Source organism: Zonotrichia leucophrys, chromosome 5 (assembly GCF_028769735.1).
Source record: "Zonotrichia leucophrys gambelii isolate GWCS_2022_RI chromosome 5, RI_Zleu_2.0, whole genome shotgun sequence".
In the NCBI taxonomy this organism is placed as follows: domain Eukaryota; kingdom Metazoa; phylum Chordata; class Aves; order Passeriformes; family Passerellidae; genus Zonotrichia; species Zonotrichia leucophrys.
In genome coordinates this window covers 51,271,074-51,290,564 of record NC_088175.1, presented here as the reverse complement: position 1 = coordinate 51,290,564, position 19,491 = coordinate 51,271,074, and the positions used below count along the sequence as shown (strand labels likewise).

The 19,491-nt window shown below is 42.4% G+C and overlaps 1 long non-coding RNA gene across 1 annotated transcript in view; it reads left to right on the top strand.

Moving 5' to 3' along the window:
* LOC135449045 (uncharacterized) overlaps positions 1-18,734 on the top strand; it is a 37,393-nt gene extending 18,659 nt beyond the window's left edge. Inside the window, exons 2-3 of the long non-coding RNA XR_010440625.1 lie at positions 1,087-1,148; positions 18,438-18,734. This is a non-coding gene — a long non-coding RNA (uncharacterized LOC135449045). The remainder of the gene's footprint in view (positions 1-1,086; positions 1,149-18,437) is intronic.
* Positions 18,735-19,491: the final 757 nt, after the last annotated feature.

The window sequence follows — 19,491 nt, the reverse complement described above, 5'->3', positions numbered from 1 at the left end:
CTTCCCAGGAGAAGAAATCCTGGTGAAGGGATTTTTCATAAAATATCATGGTGACAGTGTCTAACACATTTTGTTATTCAAACTTAGTCACAAGTTCAGGTTTCTGATGTTGCATGAGAGGTGTACCAGGTCACTGCAGACACCTGAGTATCTGCCCATGATTGCTGGCATAGACATTAATCATTTCAGTGGCTTTTCAGTACAAGTGAGTCTGGGGGCAGAAGTCTCATCCCTCCACAGGTCACAGCTGGATATTGTCAGAGGGCACAAAATGATGGCTAAATGCTGCCAGTGATGTGGCAGCTGTGACAGCACTTTCTGCTCTTACCTGGCACCTGTCAGTGACTCAGTGGCCAGCAGAGCTGTCCCCTCCTGCCTTGCCAGGACAGCTGGCTCATTCTGCAGCCACCCAGAGAAGGCAGAGAGGGAAGGGAACCCTTGGGATTGCTGAGCAGGCAGAGAGCTCTGGGTGGCACCTAAACCTCAATTAACCCCACTTGCTTGTGGTGGGTCCCCCTGCATGTCCCCACAGCTCATCTGGGAGCAGGAATTCCAGATTGAAGCAGGGCAGGTCTACACTGGATGTTGAGAAGGAATTCTTCCCCATGGGAACAGGGTGCCCAGGGAAGCTGTAGATGCCTCATCTCTGGAGGTGTTCAGGCCAACTTGGATGGGGCTCTGAGAAACCCGGTCTAATGAAATGTGTCCCTGCCCACAGCAGAGGTGGGAGCTGGGCAGCCTTTCAGGTCCCTCCCAACTCAAGCCATTCTATGATTGCATGATTTTTCATACCAAGAGACACAAGTGCAATGGAAGCCCATCCCTTTCTGTCCTGTAAGGGAAGCAAACAGCAAGGCCATTTTTTCGGAAAGTCATCAAGATGCAAGAGAGGCAAAAGATTCCCCCCAGTAACCAGACTTGTGAGGGCAGCTTTAGGGCATCCCAGAGAGAGTAAGATTTAGTGGGTTTTACTCTGCACAGAAACCCTCCCTCTCACTTTGTTTTTGACTTTTTAAGAAGAAAAATAGTGTCTTTGTAGACTTTGATGGGTTTTACTTTCATTGAAAATATTTTTCTGTCTTTCAGTTTGAATTTACTTTGGACCCCAAAGCTTTCCCCTATGGAATGAGAAAGAAGCACCTCATAAGGTAGGGATATATTATTTCTGTTTTGAAGGTGGGAAAACTCATGCACAGTGACAAGTTGGAGTATCATATGCCTTAGCTAAAGCCTCAGAGTAGCTCTGGCAACATCCAAAATACAATTCAAAATATTTTATGTTGTAAACACAGGACCTTGTCTCTTATACCATGTCACCCTTCTCTATTTTTTTTTTCTGGTGCTTTGACATGGATAATGAAAATGTGATCCTTGAAGATGGGGGTTGATGGTACAGGCTTGCTAGAACTAATGAAGGATGTGTGTGTGTGTGTATATACACATAGATATATTTTTTATATATATATATTATATATCTTATATAGTTACATATATTTATATGTATATATATAATTATATTATATAGATATAGATATAGATGATATAGATATAGGTATAGATATAGATATCTGGCAGTTAATATCATTCAAAACCCACCCAAGACCTTGCCTTACTTTGCAAACATGCTTATTTTATAACACCATTATGATAAGAGCAAATGTTGGTGTCTAAACGCTGTTTAGAGTGTTCAAAATTTGCTTTTTTTAAATTTGTATTGAAAAATAATTGATCAGATTTAGGTTGGTGGATTTGGTTTCACTCTCATCAAACAGCAGGTACTGCTGGTGAGTCAGGCTTTGCATCTGATATTCTTAACATGGCTGAAGAGGCATCATCTCCTAATAACAATTCTTTTAGGGTTAGGACTCAACAGCAAATTTAATTCTTATTTAAATGCAGACAAGGTGAAGGTGTGCTAACCAGCAGCAATCTTTAGAAGGTAATGGGCAAAACAATACTGAAATTGTGCAGGATTTGTGCATTTCCCCTGCCCCATGAGCACTGGGTGACACTTTCCCCAGCACAGACACCTTTCCAGTGAGGCAGCTCCTCAGGGCCAGCAGCTGGGCTGGGCTCACAACAGTGCTCCTGGCCTAAAGGAAGGTCTCTAGTCCTAATTCTCATCAAGTCCAGGGTTTCTGCCCAAGTTATCCTTATTCTCCTGGAGGAAAACAATGGAAACGGCCCTGGGATGGGCTTGGTTTGGTGCACGTGGGCAAGGGAGGAGCAGGAGCTCCTGTGCATCTGAAAGCTTCTGTGAGAGCTCAGGGAGAAACTTCAGGGAGCTTCAGCCCCTGGCACTCTCAGCTGCTGTGCAAGAATGTGCTTTAAGGCTGTGCTTGCTCTCCTGATGACAGATCTCACTCCATGGCAAGGATTTTGCTTTCAGCACTGACCAGAGCATCACCACGCAGGGGTCTGCTGGCAGAGCAGAGGGCAGAAATGTTTCTCAGCATTAGACTCTGGTTTGGAGGAGGGATTCAGTTCATGGAATACTTTCAGGTGACCTATAGCCTGTCCATCTGCTTCACACTTCCCCTCCTGAGCTCAGATGGGTGTGTAATTGGAGCTGGAGTCACAAGGACACGAGGACTGGGGCTGGGCTGGCCCTGGCAGGGGAGGAACGCTGCCTGTGGGGCTGTGCAAGAACTCTGCTCCCCCATTTCAGGGGGCACCTGTTGGATTTGTGGGTTCCCAGGCAAAGGAAGGAATGATGAGTCTGACTCCATGTTCTCAGAAGGCTAATTTATCATTTTATGATACTATATTATATTATAGTATCATATACTAAACTATATATAACATGTTTTATATATATATAAACATAATATGTTTAGTAACACATATATATAAACATATGTTTAGTAACATATACTAAACTATACTAAAGAATACAGAAAGGATACAGACAGAAGGCTAAAAAAATAATTATGAAAACTTGTGACTCTTTCCAGAGGCAGACACAGCTTGGCACTGATTGGTCATTAAATCAAAACAATCCACATGAAACCAGTGAAACAATCTCCAAACACATTCCACATGAGCAAAACACAGGAGAAGCAAATCAGATAGTAATTGTTTTCCTTTTTTTCTGGGGCTTCTCAGCTTCCCAGGAGAAAATCCTGGGCCAAGGGATTTTTCCAGAAAATATGGATGCCGCAGTGACCCCTGCCCAGTGTGAGCAAAGGGAGCCCGGAGGCCCTGGCAGGGAGGGGGCTGTGCTGTGCTGCTATCCCAGCAATGGCAGGCATGCCTGCCCCTTGGTGTCCTGTTCCACAGCAGCAAATGCTCCCTGTGCTGCCAGGCACAGCCCAGCCTGGGCACAGGAGAGATCCAAATGCTCCTGTGATCCTTTCTCTGTGAGCCACACCCCGGGACAATGAGCCCAGGGGACAGGAGGGACTGTGTGTGTGCTCTGCACCTGCTGGGCTGATCCTGGGGCTGCATTCCGCTGCATTATCCTGCTCGCTGCTGTGCTCCCCGTGCTGGTGAGAAAAAAGAGAGCAATGGGCTGCAGCCCTGCTGCCTCAGGATCATTTGCCATGGTTTACTGACATGGGGAACATCAAAGCAGCAGTGAAATGTTATCTGCCAGCACCTCTGTCTGCCTCCTGGAGATCTCTGTGGGTCATTCTGAAGGAGGCTGAGACAGCCTCAGATGGGGTGCTGCTTTGTGCTCCTTCAGGTTCAGGCCTTGGATTCCTGAAATTTTATGTTGGGGTTGTTTTCCCGTCCAGGTTGAGCCTTTGTAAATAATGAAAGTGAGAGAAACCCAATCTGGTAAGGTAATAACTGAACACTTTGGGTAATATAACATGAAAGCAGCAGTACAAGACAAGATTCCTTGCACGGCTCAATCATTAGATGATTGTCTAGGGCAAATTGTGCAGACATAAATGTGTTTCAGATTTGGGGTTTGATGTCAAATGTGTCATAACAGGCTGTTTCACTAGTCTGGGCCATGATTTGACACATGCAAAATATTTTATCCTCTGAAAAATCCTTGAACCCCTCACATGGGCATTGAGGGAATGTGACTTCAGTAACATTTAGGGGAGTGAAGGGAAGTCTAGGAAAGGGAGTGTAGGGAGGTGGAGTGTCTCTGCAAGTCTCATGGGTGTGGAAGAAAAGGTTTCTGTGCCCTTGAAGTGAGACCACAGAATGTGACAGGAGAAAGAGCTGTGGTCAGACACCTCCAGCAGTGCCAGCACAGCACAAGCTCTGGGAGATAAAGGATGTGGTGTGGTTGAAAGGGCTTGCTCTGACTCCCACCATGTAGAGGTGCAGTGCTGTGGGCTGGATGGGAGTGGGAACATGATTCCATATAAATGCAGGGCCTGAGCGCCTGCACTTGTGTCTGCTTACAGGGAAAGAGAGGAATATGAGTAAAAGACATGAGGAACTGAAATGACTGCCAGCCTTTATTTCTGTGTCTGATAAATCACTGAAGGCTGTGTTACACAGAGTATTCATTCCAAGAAATACTCATAGTTCATGGCAGTTGTAGACACAGGAGTTTTAGATACGCCATGCTCTGTCTGTTGTTCTGTGGTTTATGAGTTTGATAGAATAGATTACAATATTTCACTTGGAAAAGACCAAAAGTGCTCCTCTAGAGCAACTGGGTGTCCCAATGCTCCAGCCTATCTGGATCCCTCTGGAAAGGATCTGTGTGACATCTCTTCATGAGAAATTGCTCTCTTATTTCCTAGCAAGGGATTAATTTTTTTTCCTCAATTACAGGGGAGCGCAGCTACATATTGGCTGCCTTTGTGGAAATATGAATGACTCCTGGTTGTCAGGAGATGTGGCCTTCCTCTGGCTTTCTGCCTGAGGTGCCTGGTGAAGCCAGCCAGGGCAGAACTGTGTTTTTCGTTGTGCATGGCAGGCAGGCCTTGGCACACTGTGTTTGCAGGGATCCCCACTCTGCATACCTGTGATGTCAGCATCCTCTCCAGCTCAGGAATTCAGCATTCCCACAAGCTCACACACTTCATTACCTGCAAGTAGAAGCTCCAACACTCCAGTCTCATAGCCAAAGACTTCCCAAAATTCTCTGTGACAGGGGCAGTAATGAGTGGAAGTGATTTAGTGCAGACAGGTGTGAGCAGTGACAATCCCACTCCACGCAGAGAGCAGGGCTGTGCCCCCCTCACCTCACTCCCAGCCCGGCGTGCTCAGTGTCCTGGTGTCCAGCAAGGACAGTGCTCGTTCCTTGCAGTGGCCAGGGGCGTGTCTCTAGAGCCCAATGTGGTTTGATAACACCCCACATCCTTGCTGGGGACAAGGGACTCTCTTGCCACTGATAAGAAGGGCAGGACTTCCAGGGGATAGAGAGGGGCAGGGGAAGCCATCTGCCATTTGTTCTCTGTGTCCCAGAGCCCTCAGTGAGTGTTTGTTCATGTGAATCACCCTCTTTTGCATACTTTCATTATCAAGATCGTTGCTGTTGCTGCCACTGTTAGGTTGGTCATGGCATACACACATGATCAGGGTCTAAGAAGAAAAAAGTTTTTTACTTTGCATGTCCTCTAACTTATATATGTGGTGGTGTTCACAGGGGTCCCAGAATAAGGGAAGAGATGAGAATCTTGACTCCATGGTTTAGAAGGCTGATTTATTTTTTTAATATATTATATTAAAATTATATATTAAAAATATACTAAAAGAATAGAAGAAAGGATTTCATCAGAAGGCTTGAATGGAAAGGAATGATAAAATCTTGTGACTCACCAGAGAGTCTGAGACAGCTGGGCTGTGATTGACCATTAATTAAAAACAACCACATGAGACCAATCAAAGATGCACCTGTTGCATTCCACAGCAGCAGATAACCATTGTTTACATTTCGTTTCTGAGGCCTCTAAACTTCTCAGGAGAAAAAGATCCTAGCAAAGGATTTTTCATAAAATATCATGGCAACATATATAGTCTTAACAAAGCATGATCTTAAGTCATTAACTACATCACAATAACTGATTATATTCATTGGTGCAAAGCAATTCACGTCAATATAACTGGCAAAAGTTTTACAGAAATTAAATAAGGCACATATACACATCTACTTAGGCACGTAGTCTAGCTTACAAAAATTTTCATGTATCTTCTCTAATCTGTTTCCCGACTGATGGCCTTGTCTTCTTGCTTGCTATGGATGAGCTCAAAAACCGTCAATTGTTATTTCTTCTATTAACACAGCTTTGCTTGCAAACCAGCTGTCAAGCCCCTCCATATGCTGCTGTTCTTTTTCTTATCTCACTGCTGTTTCCAGTAAAGTTCTTATCTCAACCCATGATCCCTGCCTTCTGTGCCTCCCACTGGAGAGTGCTGGGGAGGAGAGACTTCCACTGATCTTTTTGCTAGGAGCACTGAACTGGGGAATGCCATTGCTAAACCATGACTCTGCTTCACCTGAGCCTGGGGAGGATACAACAACACCTCCATAAACACTCTGCACATCCATTCAAAGATTACACCACACATTTTTAACAGGTGCTTCATTTTTCTGCTCAGTAACCTGAGCAAATTACTTGGCACAGCGTCCTACACCTCTCTCCTTTCAAATTTAATTTACCCTAACTGGATTAAGCAAAGCTTCATCACAATATCATCATCACAGCATTGCTCGAGTTCCAATTTGGCACAGCAGAAGGGAGAGGCTCAACAAGAAGTTCCATCCTAGGAGAAATTACACTCTGAGGTAAATGTGTTTCCAGGGGAAATGGTTTTTAGCCTTAGACCCTGAATCTTAACTAACTCTCTGATCCCAGAGTTCAAGCACCTCAGAAATATCAAGAATGTTTAAAACCTAAAGGTGAGTTAAGAAGTTAAAGATGAGCCTGAGTGCTCAGTCTTAGGATCTTTGGAACTTCATCTTCTGCTCTTTGTAGCTTGGTTGTAATGGTTTCCTTTTTTTTTTTTTTTAATGCATTCTCAAAGCAGTGGAGTCGGTTTTATAAGCTTCAGAGTTCAGAGTGTCAAAAAAGGGTAAGGTGTAACAGCAATGTAAGATGATTTTCATCTCCTGGAAAGATAAGTAAATTTAAGAACAAAGGAGTTTGCTGCAATTAAAACTTGCAATGCTTCATGCCCACTAGCTTTGGTCTTATCACAAAAACATGTGTTTCTTTATCAGTGTAAAAGATTTTTTTTTTTCATATTGATGATTATGAAAAATCCCCTGAGGAGAAAGAATCAGATGCAACCACAGACTTCAAGATTTAGAGGATAAGCACTAACTATGCATTTAGATAGTAATTTAACATCAAAATCTCATTATGGATTTGTAGCCACTATTATGATTTTTAAAGTACTACATTTGTGCATTTTGGAAAACTAGGATTGGCTGAACAGAAACAGCAGCTGTGCAGAGTTTGGCTCTGTTTCAGGTGCATGCCTTTCTCAGGGAGACTCAGCACATTCTGCCTGGCCTTGCACTCTGAATGGATGGGTATTTCTAGACAGCAAGCAAAGGCATAAAACCGAACAACTTCTGCTGCTACCTGTTCTTAATAAGCACCCAGAGCTTTGTGCTCTTACAAGGATTTGAGGAGTTTAATTTCTGTAGAATGCTGCTCTTGCTCCCTCTGGGCTGGGATGCTGGTAAAGGTTGAGTGCATTCTGCCCTGGTCTCCAAGAAAGGATAGAGCACTGCCCATTATCATTTGTCTTCGGAAATTCCTCATTTACCTCATGGTGAACTATTGCTGTTACCTGTGTTTATCTGTGAAGGCAGTGCTTGGGAGTTTTAATGTGGAGCAAGACCCAAAACCAGTGTAACACACAACAGAGAGAAAAGCCCTGCCTGAAAATGCCTGAGAGATGAGAAGGCAGGAGACAGGACAGCCCTGGAAGTCTCCCTCACTCTTGTCACTGTGATATTTTATGAAAAATTATTCTCCTGAGGAGCTGAGATGTCTCAGAAAAGAAATGTAAACAATAATTATCTGATTGCTTGGAATGTGGTTTGGAGGTTGCTCACCAACAGGTGCATCTTGGATTGGTTCCATGTGAATTGTTTTTACTTAATGACCAATCCCAGTCCAGCTGTGTCATACTCTGGTCAGTCACGGGATTTTATTATTCATTCTTGTCCAGACTTCTGATGTCTCCTTTCTCTTTCTTTAGTATAGTTTTAGTATAGCATTTTGGTATGGTATGGTATGGTATGGTATGGTATGGTATGGTATGGCTATCAGCCTTCTAAGAACTTGGAGTCAATTTTCATGTCTCACCTCATCCTGGGACCCTCACAACACCCCAACAATTGGTGACCATGCACCCTCAGCAGTTCTGTGGTTTTACAGAGCAGGCAGTGCTGGTCAGCAGAGCAGGCTGGAGCTGGGCCCATCCCACACTCTGGATTTGTAGGCACCAGGACCAGGAGTGTGCCTGCTGCTGAATGGCAGCAGATATTCTCCAGTGGATGGAGGCTGAGAGGCAAAGCAGGTGTCCTTAGCTCTTGGGGTTTTTGTAATTGAAATGGCTTTTGAGGTATTAAAGAGTCTTTTTTTTCTCAGCTTTGGGACTGAAGAAGAAGTAGAGATTCTTTGGTTTTGGTTTTCAAGGTTGTTTATTTTCTCTTATCTGTTACATTCTCTTTTTTGACTTGTTGATGTTTGTCTGGCAGGTTGGTTTGTGGCACAGTCACTGCCCTTGGGGTGGTGTTAGCTTTTTATACTAAGAGCTATGTGTACTTTATTTACAATAATTTTTAAATACCTATCACTTAAGTTAGACAGTCTGTCTCTAATTTAGAAGTGTCACTATCACAGCAGAAGATGGAGAGCAAAAAGAAGGAGGACAGGACACTCTCAGAATCTTCTGTTTTGCCTCTTAAACCTTCATTCTAAATTTCAAAAATTCTACTTTTCTACTTTGTGACAAATTAACTGTTATTCCATTCAATATCTTGTGGCTTGTAAATCTTCACACAAAGTTGGCAATTTTCTCCATGGGCTAAAATTGAAGGCACAGGAGTTTTTGACTCCGTGCCAAGGTTTTTGAGCCCTTTGCCAGGGTCTCAAGTCCTCCAGGGCAGCCAGAGGAATGTCCTGGGTTCCAACCCTTTGCAGCTGGACACTTGGAGTGTCCAGCATGAGCAAGGCAGAGGAGGAGCAGCATGAGCAGGTGAGTCAGAAAAACTCCATTGGTGGAATATTCATGGTGGAGATCAGTGGGGCAAGGCTGCATTTGTCAAGGTGGGAGGTTGCAGTATTTGAGATAAAGAAAAGAGTTTGGATAACAGCTCAGTCTGTTTGAATAAACCCCAGTTCCAGGGGCCTTGTACAGAAAACAAAGAGAGATATCATTACATTAACTGAACACCAAAGCTAGAATGAGTCTTCCTTTCCTTTGTCAGGAGAGTCCAGTAACCTCTATTTTTAAATTTTTAAAAAAATATTTCTGAGTTAGTTTTTTGTTTTCTAGCCTCAGGCTGAAAAAGCACAATTCCACTTTATCATCATGTTGGTTTCAGTTAAACATGTGGGTTTTACAAGAGTCAGTTTTATGGCAAAACTCTGAATACTACTGTCTAAACTTCCAAATGAGGTGCCAGAAACACAAAATCTCACATGAATATCAGCTATAATTTTTTAGAAGTTCTGGCACTCGGAATTTCACTAAAAGCTGAAAAACACTGCTAAATTGTGCAGCAAATTAGAATTGGGCACTTATTCCTTGATGAAACTCTTGAATTTTAAGTGACTTGTGTGACTTTCATCATCTGTGTAGAGATTTCTGAATACTTGAGGCTAGCATTGTTTCTCATTGCACATTTGTCTATATAACCCTGTTATTTGCCAACATGCCTTGTTGCAATGCCAGTTTTATTTTTGCACAGGTGTCGTGGTTTTGGTTTGTTAATTTGAAATTTTATTAATTTTGAACATTTTTGGTTAATGTATGAGTGTGGTGAGTTTTGTTTTGGTTAATAATAATGAGTGTTGTGAGTTTAGTGTTGGTTAATTATTAGTACATTTATTTTTTCCTGTGAGATAGGATTAGGAGAATAGGTCAGGGTATGAATATCAGTGCTTTCCAGCCAAGCATGCCAGTATAACTTTATACTATTTAATTTTTGTAGATACAGACTCCTAAAAGAATGCTTGGCAGCTTCACACTGTGCTGTATAGCTGCAGATGGTATCACAGAATCTCAGAATGTGCTGAGTTGGAAGGGACCCATCAGGATCATCAGCTCCTGGCCCAGTTCAGGACAGCCCAAAATTCCCAGCGTTTTCCAAACACTTCCAGAACTGCCCCAGGCTTGGTGCTGTGAGCACTCCCTGGGGAGCTGTTCCAGTCCCAGCCCCCTCTGGGTGTGAAACCTTCTCCTGATATCCAACCTCCTGTCTCTGTGCTCAGCAAGTGCAGGATGCTCCCCCAGATATTTCTGCTACTTCTACACACCTGAAGAAATGGCTTTACTAGCATTTGGGGCACCTTAATCTTCAATGAACCATTAAACTGCAAATTACTTGAGGATCTCATTAATCTGCTTATTAATTCTACACTGACCTGAGAGCCAAACTGAAAGTAAAGCCCAGGTTTTTCCAAAGCTGGGCTTACACAAAACTTAGGTTTGTGTGGGCACTCTCATCTGGTAAAGAATTTATGGTTTAATCTCCAGATTTTAGAAATGAGACCGATTAATACTTACCTAGATCCCTGCAAAAGGCACCTCTTCATCTTCCACAGGCAGCCCTATCTTCTCTTTGTGAGAAGTGATGGGTTTCAACATCAGGTAGACAATGTGTGGACAATGAAGCATGGTGTAATTTTTGTGTGATTTACCAGGTTGAGTCAAAAGCTCACAGCATGGGAAACTTTGCTTCTGCTCAGTGATTCACAAGGGAATTTTAGACTGCCTTGCCTTTGCCAGGATATTTACTCAACTGACTCCAGTTAAGAGTTCACCTTTGCTGGGCAGTGCAGGCCTGGCTTGGGTTGTGTAAACTCACTCCTTGACCTCTGGAAGCTGCTTGTGATTGCATCCCACCAGAGGTCATGGTTTCACTTTATTAAACATCATTTTTTCATGTACTTCACATCTCTTGCTCTAACCTCCTTCTATAAAAAACATTCAATATAAACTGAATCTGGTACCATTTCCATCTGGCTCTGGATTCAGAGTGCTCCCTGAGCTCTCATGGCTGGAATTGCAGTCCATTGGTAAATCTCTTGGAATGCATTGTCCACCAAAACCACTGCACTTGTGGGTTTGACACTGCCCTCCAGAGTGCCAGGAGCTGCAGGGGCTCTCCTGCTGCACTCTTTAACTCTGCTGTCTCAAAATGCTTTTGAGCACAGCCTTCCACTCTCCAGCAAACCTACCCATTGCCTTGAACACAGCCCTTCAGGAGCTGTTTTCCTTGGCTCATTTAGCATAGGAAGTGGCAGCAGAGGTGCAGGGATTTTCTCACTTTCCAAGGGGACTGAATAGGAACAATGCAGGTTTCCTCTCTTTCACTTTGGGCTTGCTTCAGTTTTCACCAGCTGTGCTCATGTTCAATTATTTGTGCTCCTATAATTCAAAATAAATCACAGAATCATAGAAAGGGTTGGGTTGAAAGAGACCCTAAAGAGCATCCTGTCCAGCCTCCTGCCTTGGGCAGGGATAGCTGCCACTAGACCAGCTGGAAACAGAATTACTGAGGCAAAGCCCATGAAGGAGAGCTGGGTTGAGCTGTTCAGGTGGCTCCCACCTGTAAACAATGGTGATGGGTTTCTTGAAGCAATGGAAACTAATTTAGCATTTCAACCTGACATCAGCAGAGACTGCCTGTGAGCTGGGCCTCATTTGGCAGGTCAGAAATAAAGCTGATGTTCCTGTCCAGCACTGCTTGGCAATATAGATGCTAACTTTTATAACCACTAAAGTGAGAGGTTAATCAGTTTCTTATTGATAAAGCAGAAATAAACTTGATTCACCCTAATAGCAAGCTGCTATTGCAGTGGGAGGGAGCAAAAGGCAATGTAGAAAGGACAAAGGGACCTGAAATCGGAGGAAAATGGTCATTTAATATTTTATCTTTATGTCTTAAATTCTTGCCTTTGAATTTCCTGAATCTTAATTTCAGGAATCTCTTCAGCATTATTTTGGCTGTAAATTATTTATATGTTTCCCCATCTTTTATGGTGCTCTGTTTCTGGGCTTCCTGCAAGATCTCATCACCTTCTAGCAACAATCTGAGGCACTGCTGAAAAGAGGAAGGGAGAGAGGGCTAAGGAGTGATGCTCTGGGATTTGTATTAGAATGAATTGTCAAAGATGAATAACTAATAGTGTGTTTTCTCACTTCTGAAAAGCTGTGAAAAATCCCTAAATTTTGTTAGAATCATTCATTAACCAGCATTTTTGCCCTTAGTTGTTAAATCTTACAGATCTCTCTTTTTATCATCAAACTTAGTGAAGAACTCTTACATTTGTACATGTTCCTGCTTGAAGATATCTACTTCTCTAGCATCTCTGTTAGTGTTTTATTCCATTCCATTTAAAATGTCACAAGTAAGAGAGATCCTGTGTCTTTCAGAGCTGGTGACACAGAGCTGTTAGGTATATATATACACCTAATATATATATTAATAATATATCATTAATAATATATACATATATATATATATATATATATATATATATATACACACATACCTGCCTCACTGTTAGGTATATTTTCCTGTGTTAGATGCATTCACTGTTAGATCTATTTTCCCTGTGAAATTAGGCAAAATAGTGCTCTCTTCTTTGCATCCTGTTCCAGATAGGGCTGCATACATCCTAATTCTTCACCCTCCACTTTATTTCTCCTTTCAGACACTCAGACAAGAGAGGCTGTTATTTGGCACCTGTGATTTTGCCAAGCTTAGCCAAGATTAGGTGGTGCAGCATCCCCATCAGCTCCTCCATGGGAGCTGCAGCATTCCCAAAAGCCCTGTGGAGCCCCTGTCCTGCGCAGTGTGCCTTGGCAGAGGCAAGTCCAAACAGGTTTTCTCTATTTCCTGGCCACATTCCTTGGTGAACTCCCATTCCATCAGCCCTCCATATTTCTCTTAGGTCTGGTTCAGGATTACTGCTTTCAGATTTCCCCCCAGCCTCCTGAGAAAAGTGTCAGAACTTTGCTGTTTTGGACTCATTCACAAGTAATGAAATCTGTTCAGGCTGTGCTTCAGTCTCTGGACATCTTCATTTTTAAATCAGGAGAACCAAGGCAGAAGAGCTCTTTGTGTTTTATGACCAAGAGGATATAAAATGTCACTGGTGGAGCTGGGAAGCCTTAGGACAGCTGGGATTTAGTTCCTTTAGTTCCTCCAGTGCATGGTATATACCCAGAGCCACAGGGCTGTGAGTAACCCTTTGGGAATGCTTGGGAATGTCTGTACCTACTGAATATAAACTGTTCTTCCCATGGGCTTCTCCAGTCCCACAGCTGTGGGAGATCCCAACCTGAGCATCAAATTTCCTGTGGTTGCTTTTTAATCAGATTTATCAGCTATGGCAGGCTGACTTTCAGAAAGTGCCATAGGAAAAAACGGTTACTGGGGGGAATAGAAGGAATATTTTTTCACTACTGGCACCTTCCTTGCTTCAATCCTTTGACCAAGGTCAATTAAATGCCTCAGAGGAACTGGAGTGGTTACAAACCAGCTTTGTCATTGTCCATTGGGTGGATGGAGAGCATTTCATAAAAATTAAAATAGGTTTCCAGGGAGACCCGCTCAGTACGTGACTTGTCCACGAATTGAAGACCAGACCTTTTCACAGGGCAATTTACTGGTGTGCTCAAGTGTTCTCACTCAGACTTGGTGCCCCCAGATGTTTCTCTTGTGGCATAGTGGTGTCAAACCAACCATCAACACGTCCAGCTGGAGTCCTTCCACGTCTCCCATGCTCGGGTCCAGCCCGTGACCTGTCTGAGCACCTTGCTCACCCTGTGCTGGAGAAACAAGTCCCATCAGGGAATAATGCCCTTTGGCTGTGCCTGATGGGAGAGGGAAAACGCCACAAAAATGAGCACTAAATGAAGATGATCCTGTTGACTGCAAGAACTATCTTTGAGGAGTTCTAAACAATCAGAAACTTGGGTTTGTTTTCAGCATATGCTCCCAGGGGAAGGTCATCTGATTCATATCCGTCAAATGTTGGAAGGATGAGTCACAGTCAAACAAATCACACTTTTCTGACTGTCTTTACACATACGGGAAGGAATAATCTCTCTTCATTTAAAAGGACTTCTTCTTTTTCTTAGTAGACAACACTCAATTACTTAGGCCCATGTTATCTGTTTTCCTTGAATTATGAATATTTATTCCTCTCTATATCCATAAATAATACATAATCTACGGTTGCCTCATTTTTTCTCTTATGACCTTTATACACATCCTGTACTTTAAATCAAATCCTCTCTTAGTTACAAAAAGCTCCAATTCCCATTTATACTTAATTCAACATCCACCAAAAAAAGTCTTGTCTTCAAATAATAGCTAGTACCAGATCTTACATTCTTTGCTGCCAATCAACCAACACTGGGCATGAGAAGAAATATATTACCCCAGAAGTCATCAGCTTATGCCACAGCATTTAGGATGTGATAAATGTAAAAGTTTCTCTGTGTGTGATCCCAAACCCATGGCTGCAATACAAATGTGTGAAAAGTGCCTGCTGCATGCACAGCTCCCATGAAGCTGGCAGGACACCAGATCCTGCAGATGCAGGAGATTGTGGTTGCCCTTTTGCTCTTCCATGGGGTCTTTCTCCTTCATAGAACTCCACAGACCAGGTTGGAAGGGACCTCAAAACCCATCCAGTTCCAATGCCCTGCCATGGGCAGGGGCACCTTTCACTAGGGCAGTTTGCTGAAACCCCATCCAGCCTGGCCTTGGACACTGCCAGGGATGGGCTCTCCACACCTTCTCTGGGTACCCTGTGCCTCACCACCCTCTGAGCCAGGAACTGCTTCCTACATCTAATCTAAATCTCTCCTCTTTATACTTTTAAACTCTTCTCCCTTCCCCTGCCACAGTCTGCCTGTGAGGAAACCCTTCTCCCTCTTTTCCATAAGCCCCTTATGGAATTCCTTCTCCTTGCATGCCCCTTGCCCCAGGCTGCACAAAACCCTGGGTAAGGTTTCATTCTGGGGGGGGGTTTATACCTGCCTTGCTTCATTGGTGCCAGTGCTTGGATGTGGCTCAGAAATTGAATAAACATGGTTCAGAAGTGGATGTATTTCCCAAGTGGGATATGGCACAGAAGTGGGATATGGCACAGAAGTGGGATATGGCTCAGAAAGGGAATGTGCTTCAATGTGTTTCCCAAATGGAATGTGTTTCCCCAGTGCCACAGTTAGGGCTGTGTGGTTGGTGGCAGCACTGTGTGATAGCATTTCTCATTCCTGGTCTGTGCCACCTCCCAGAAATGTGTGGGCACACAAGAGGAGGAGCTCCCAGCGGGTCAGGGAGCTGTGTGGAATGGAGCCAGCAGACAGAGCATCTGTGTTCAGAGCAGTCCCCCCTGGCTGGGCTCAGGGTGCAGCCCCTGCTCTCCTCCCTGGGGTGCCAGGGGAGCTCCAAGGGTGATGCTGGGTGGGGATGGCTTGAGCAGGGGAAAAGCTGTTAAAGAAAATCCCTCAGAAAAGTCTGCCCTGAACCAGAACGTGAGACGTGCAAGTGTGTTTGCAAGGCATGCTCAGGAAATTCATGTTCCTGTCTGCAGAGAACTGAAAACTTCTTCTCTCCTGATGTATACTAAACTGCCCAAAGAGCAAATCTGAATGAAACAATAATTTCACACCATTTTAAAAATGCGTTATTTTAGGTTTATCACTGTGCATGACAAACAATGCTCAGGGAGTGTGCAAAGGTATTCCCTCAGCTTCTGCTCACCAACAATTTGAGCTGCTGTCCAAAACCTGAACTATTCAGAGTTAGGTAACTATTCCCATTTTAGAGAAAAAGAACCTTGATACACAGAGAATGCATTCAGAGCAATTAATCACAGGATGTATCTGGGGCCAGAGCCAGATCTTCTGACTCACTGTGCTTCCTTTTTTGTTGAGAAAAAACCCATACTTATTTTTCATAATTATGTCCTAGAATAAGTGTTTAAAAAAAGTTTTAAGAAATTATACAGACTTTAAGGTAATCCTGTTCATTAATTCCATTATGACAAGCATGATTTTAAAAAGAATTAACTTTAATATTACTTACACTGGACAAATGTGTATCTTCAATCTTTTACTTTAGACATCCATATGAAATATTTCTAAATTATATTTAAAAATTCCTTGGAACTTATCCTATAGGAGACACAGTCATTTCATATTTTATTCTGGATTCTGAGTGTTTGTATTTCTAGAAGATTGGACCTGCCTGTGAAGGGATGCCAATCTTCTTCCAGCTCCTCTGATTTCAAATGGCAATTTGCCAGTACCAACAGTAGTTGAAAGAGTTCCACTGAAGTGCAATTTATAGTAATATAAAGTACCAAGGGAAAAAAGGAACCCCCTCAAAGCTGGATGTAACAACTAAGCTAATTTATCAGATGTGCAGAAGATTTTTGGCCCTTTAATGTGAATTGGCAGGCTGTATCTTTCTATGGTAATTACAGAGAAGTTTTCATTACTACTCTCACTGAGATTCTTTGCTTAATTCATATGAAACAAATGATGTGATTTATACACATGAGTTTGAAATGTCATTTTATCTAGGGAAAGAAATGGATGCTTCCTAACTTAACTCATTCTGTCCTATCCTATGTCCTGCCCCATTTTCACATATTCAGCCTTAGAATTTGTATTATTTTCTACTTCAAAATACATAGCTAAACATGACTCTGCTGCTGCCCCAAGTTCATCTTTTTCATAACTGTCAGGTCCAAATGTATTTCTTACTAGGTATTATGCTCTTAATTATTCAATATGGCAAATATATTCCAAAAACACAGTACCAAGGATCAGGGTTTTAAAACCTGTCTGACAAAGGAGGCAGAATTAAAAAAAAGAGTAATCTGTGCACCCAAAGGGACAATTGAGCCCTTTTCAGAATTTAACCCCGGCTGTACATGCTGTGCTTTTGACAATATAGCTATTTGTTATATGACTTAAAATATTATGGTATCATAAAATCGTATTATTTCGTTGTGATATACCATATGGATTTCTCTGAAGTAGTTCTGTTTCAGTTCTAGAAAGACTTAAGCAAGTGATACTTTACCCAAAAAGGTAATAAAATCCATCCCAGTGTCACTGGGAAACATGGCAGAGTGTAATGTGAGAGCATGCAGACAATTTGGGGATGTAACTCCTACAGGCCAAGCTGCCAGAATGGTGTCTACTGAGAGAAAAGGATCTTGTCCCCAGTTTGTCTGATTGTAAAAGTGATCTTGATGCATCATGTAAAAAATATCTCTGAGATAAATTCTGAAAACCAGAGAAATTAGTGTTAGAAAAACCTTCCCTTCCTTTCTTTTTTTGTTTTTAATGGTTCTGTTGAGTTCCGTGTTGAAAGAACACGAGGTGATGTAAAAGCAGAGTGAATGGGATGTCACATTGCTTTAAAACAAGGATGACTTGCCTTAATGTCTCAATCCTGCTGTATCTGTAAGGAACACTTCCAGAGCCCCACTTGAGAGCTGCTTTAATTTCAAGTTAATTCACATTGATGTCTATTTCCTATTAGTCACCACTTCCAAAAGGAATGGTAGTGACTGAATGCTGAAAAAGAAATACCACTGCTGATGATATGCATTATGAAAAATGCCAATATCAGATCTGTTTTGGTGTCCTTGAAAATGTGAGCTTGGAGAAAAGGATAGGTGGAGTTCAGCCCTGAGGCTGGGCACAGGAGGGTTCTGCTTGAGGGTCTCTCATCATAGACAGCACTTGGGTTTTGGAAAGAAAGCCAGTAACTGCTCCCTCCATGCTTTCTGAGGGCTGCCCTAGAGCAGAGGCTGGGTAGAGCTAAAGAATAAAGCAGGGATTGATTCAAAGCATCTCCTCCATGGATCCACCTTGGGCAGCACCAGAGCCCAGCCAGGGCTGCACCCAAGATGAACCAAAATGGCCCCAAAATGCAGGAGCGCTCCCGGGCTCTCTCCCTGGGATCAGTTCTGCTCCATTTGCACCTTGCAGTTCATTGTCCCATTCCAGCTTTAGCCCAGGCACTCCCACCCTGCTTGTTTTTCTCTCTGCAGCCCACGGGGTTTGTGCTCTGGGGCTGAGATTGGGATCATTTGTCCTTGGTGCCCAGCTGGAGCAGGAATTGTTTTGTCTCCCTGCTCTGTGCACAGAGCTCACCATCCCTGAATGTGAAGCTCAGACCCACACACTAAAGCAGCACAGAATGTGAAAATAGAAAAGCTGAAAGCTGAGGCGTCACTCTGTGATAGGGCTGGAGTTATGGAGGTTTGCTCCATGCTGCTCCTGCACCTTTTGTTTCCCAGGTCTTCATTATTGAAGAGAAAGCTTCAGCAGAAGGACTGGAGGGTGAGTCTGTGTCAGGAGCCTGTAAGCTGGTTGCTCTGGAACTCATGGGCTGCATCTCTTACACGCATCCAGTGATTGCTCTGGCAATTGGGATGTTCCACCCATCTCCTCCTCACCAGTGCTGCTCACGGCCAGAGAAAAGGTCTAGAGAAAGACAGAATTGAGCTGAAAGGATGGAATCTTAAAAGGGTAAGGACTGACAGAATAAAATGAAATCTTTGAGAATTGTCGTCATGGGTTTAGCAAGTGCAACAATTCTTAAGCAGAGCTAAGATGTACAAGTCAACAACTTTTCCTTTTCAGTTTATTTGATTCATTATCACCCCTTGGTCTTATTACTGAACCTACTCTATTTATGGGTTAAGCATAGGACAATGAATTATCATTGTAACTACTTCTCCTTGGATACCAGAACTCACTGAAGGGCAGAGATTACTGGTGCTTTTAATGTACATGCATATGTAAAATATTTCAAAATAGCAAACACCTATATTATTTATTTTTATATTATTTCATTTATTTATTATTACTATTATATATAATATATATTATGTATTATATTATATAATATAATATATATAATATATATAATGTATAATAATGTTACAATATAATATAATGTAATGTAATATAATATAATATAGTTAATATAATATAATATAATATATATATAATATAATATAATATAATATAATGTAATGTAATATAATATAATATAGTTAATATAATATAATATAATATACTGTATTATTTATTTATTTTTATCATATATCAATTTCTTTTATCCTCTGGTTATCCTTTCAACAAAGGTTTCTCCTTGAATTTATTGAAAATTTTCATATGGCTAATAAGAATTTTACTGAATTAATCTGTTTAAGAATTCTTATATAGTGGTTTGTGGACACAGAGTGTGTGGTGATTGGAGTGAGGCTGTGGCTGATCCCCAGTGGCTGCAGCTGTGCAGGACAGGTGAATGCTATTGAAGGTGAGGAGCCAGGGAGTGCCCAGGGG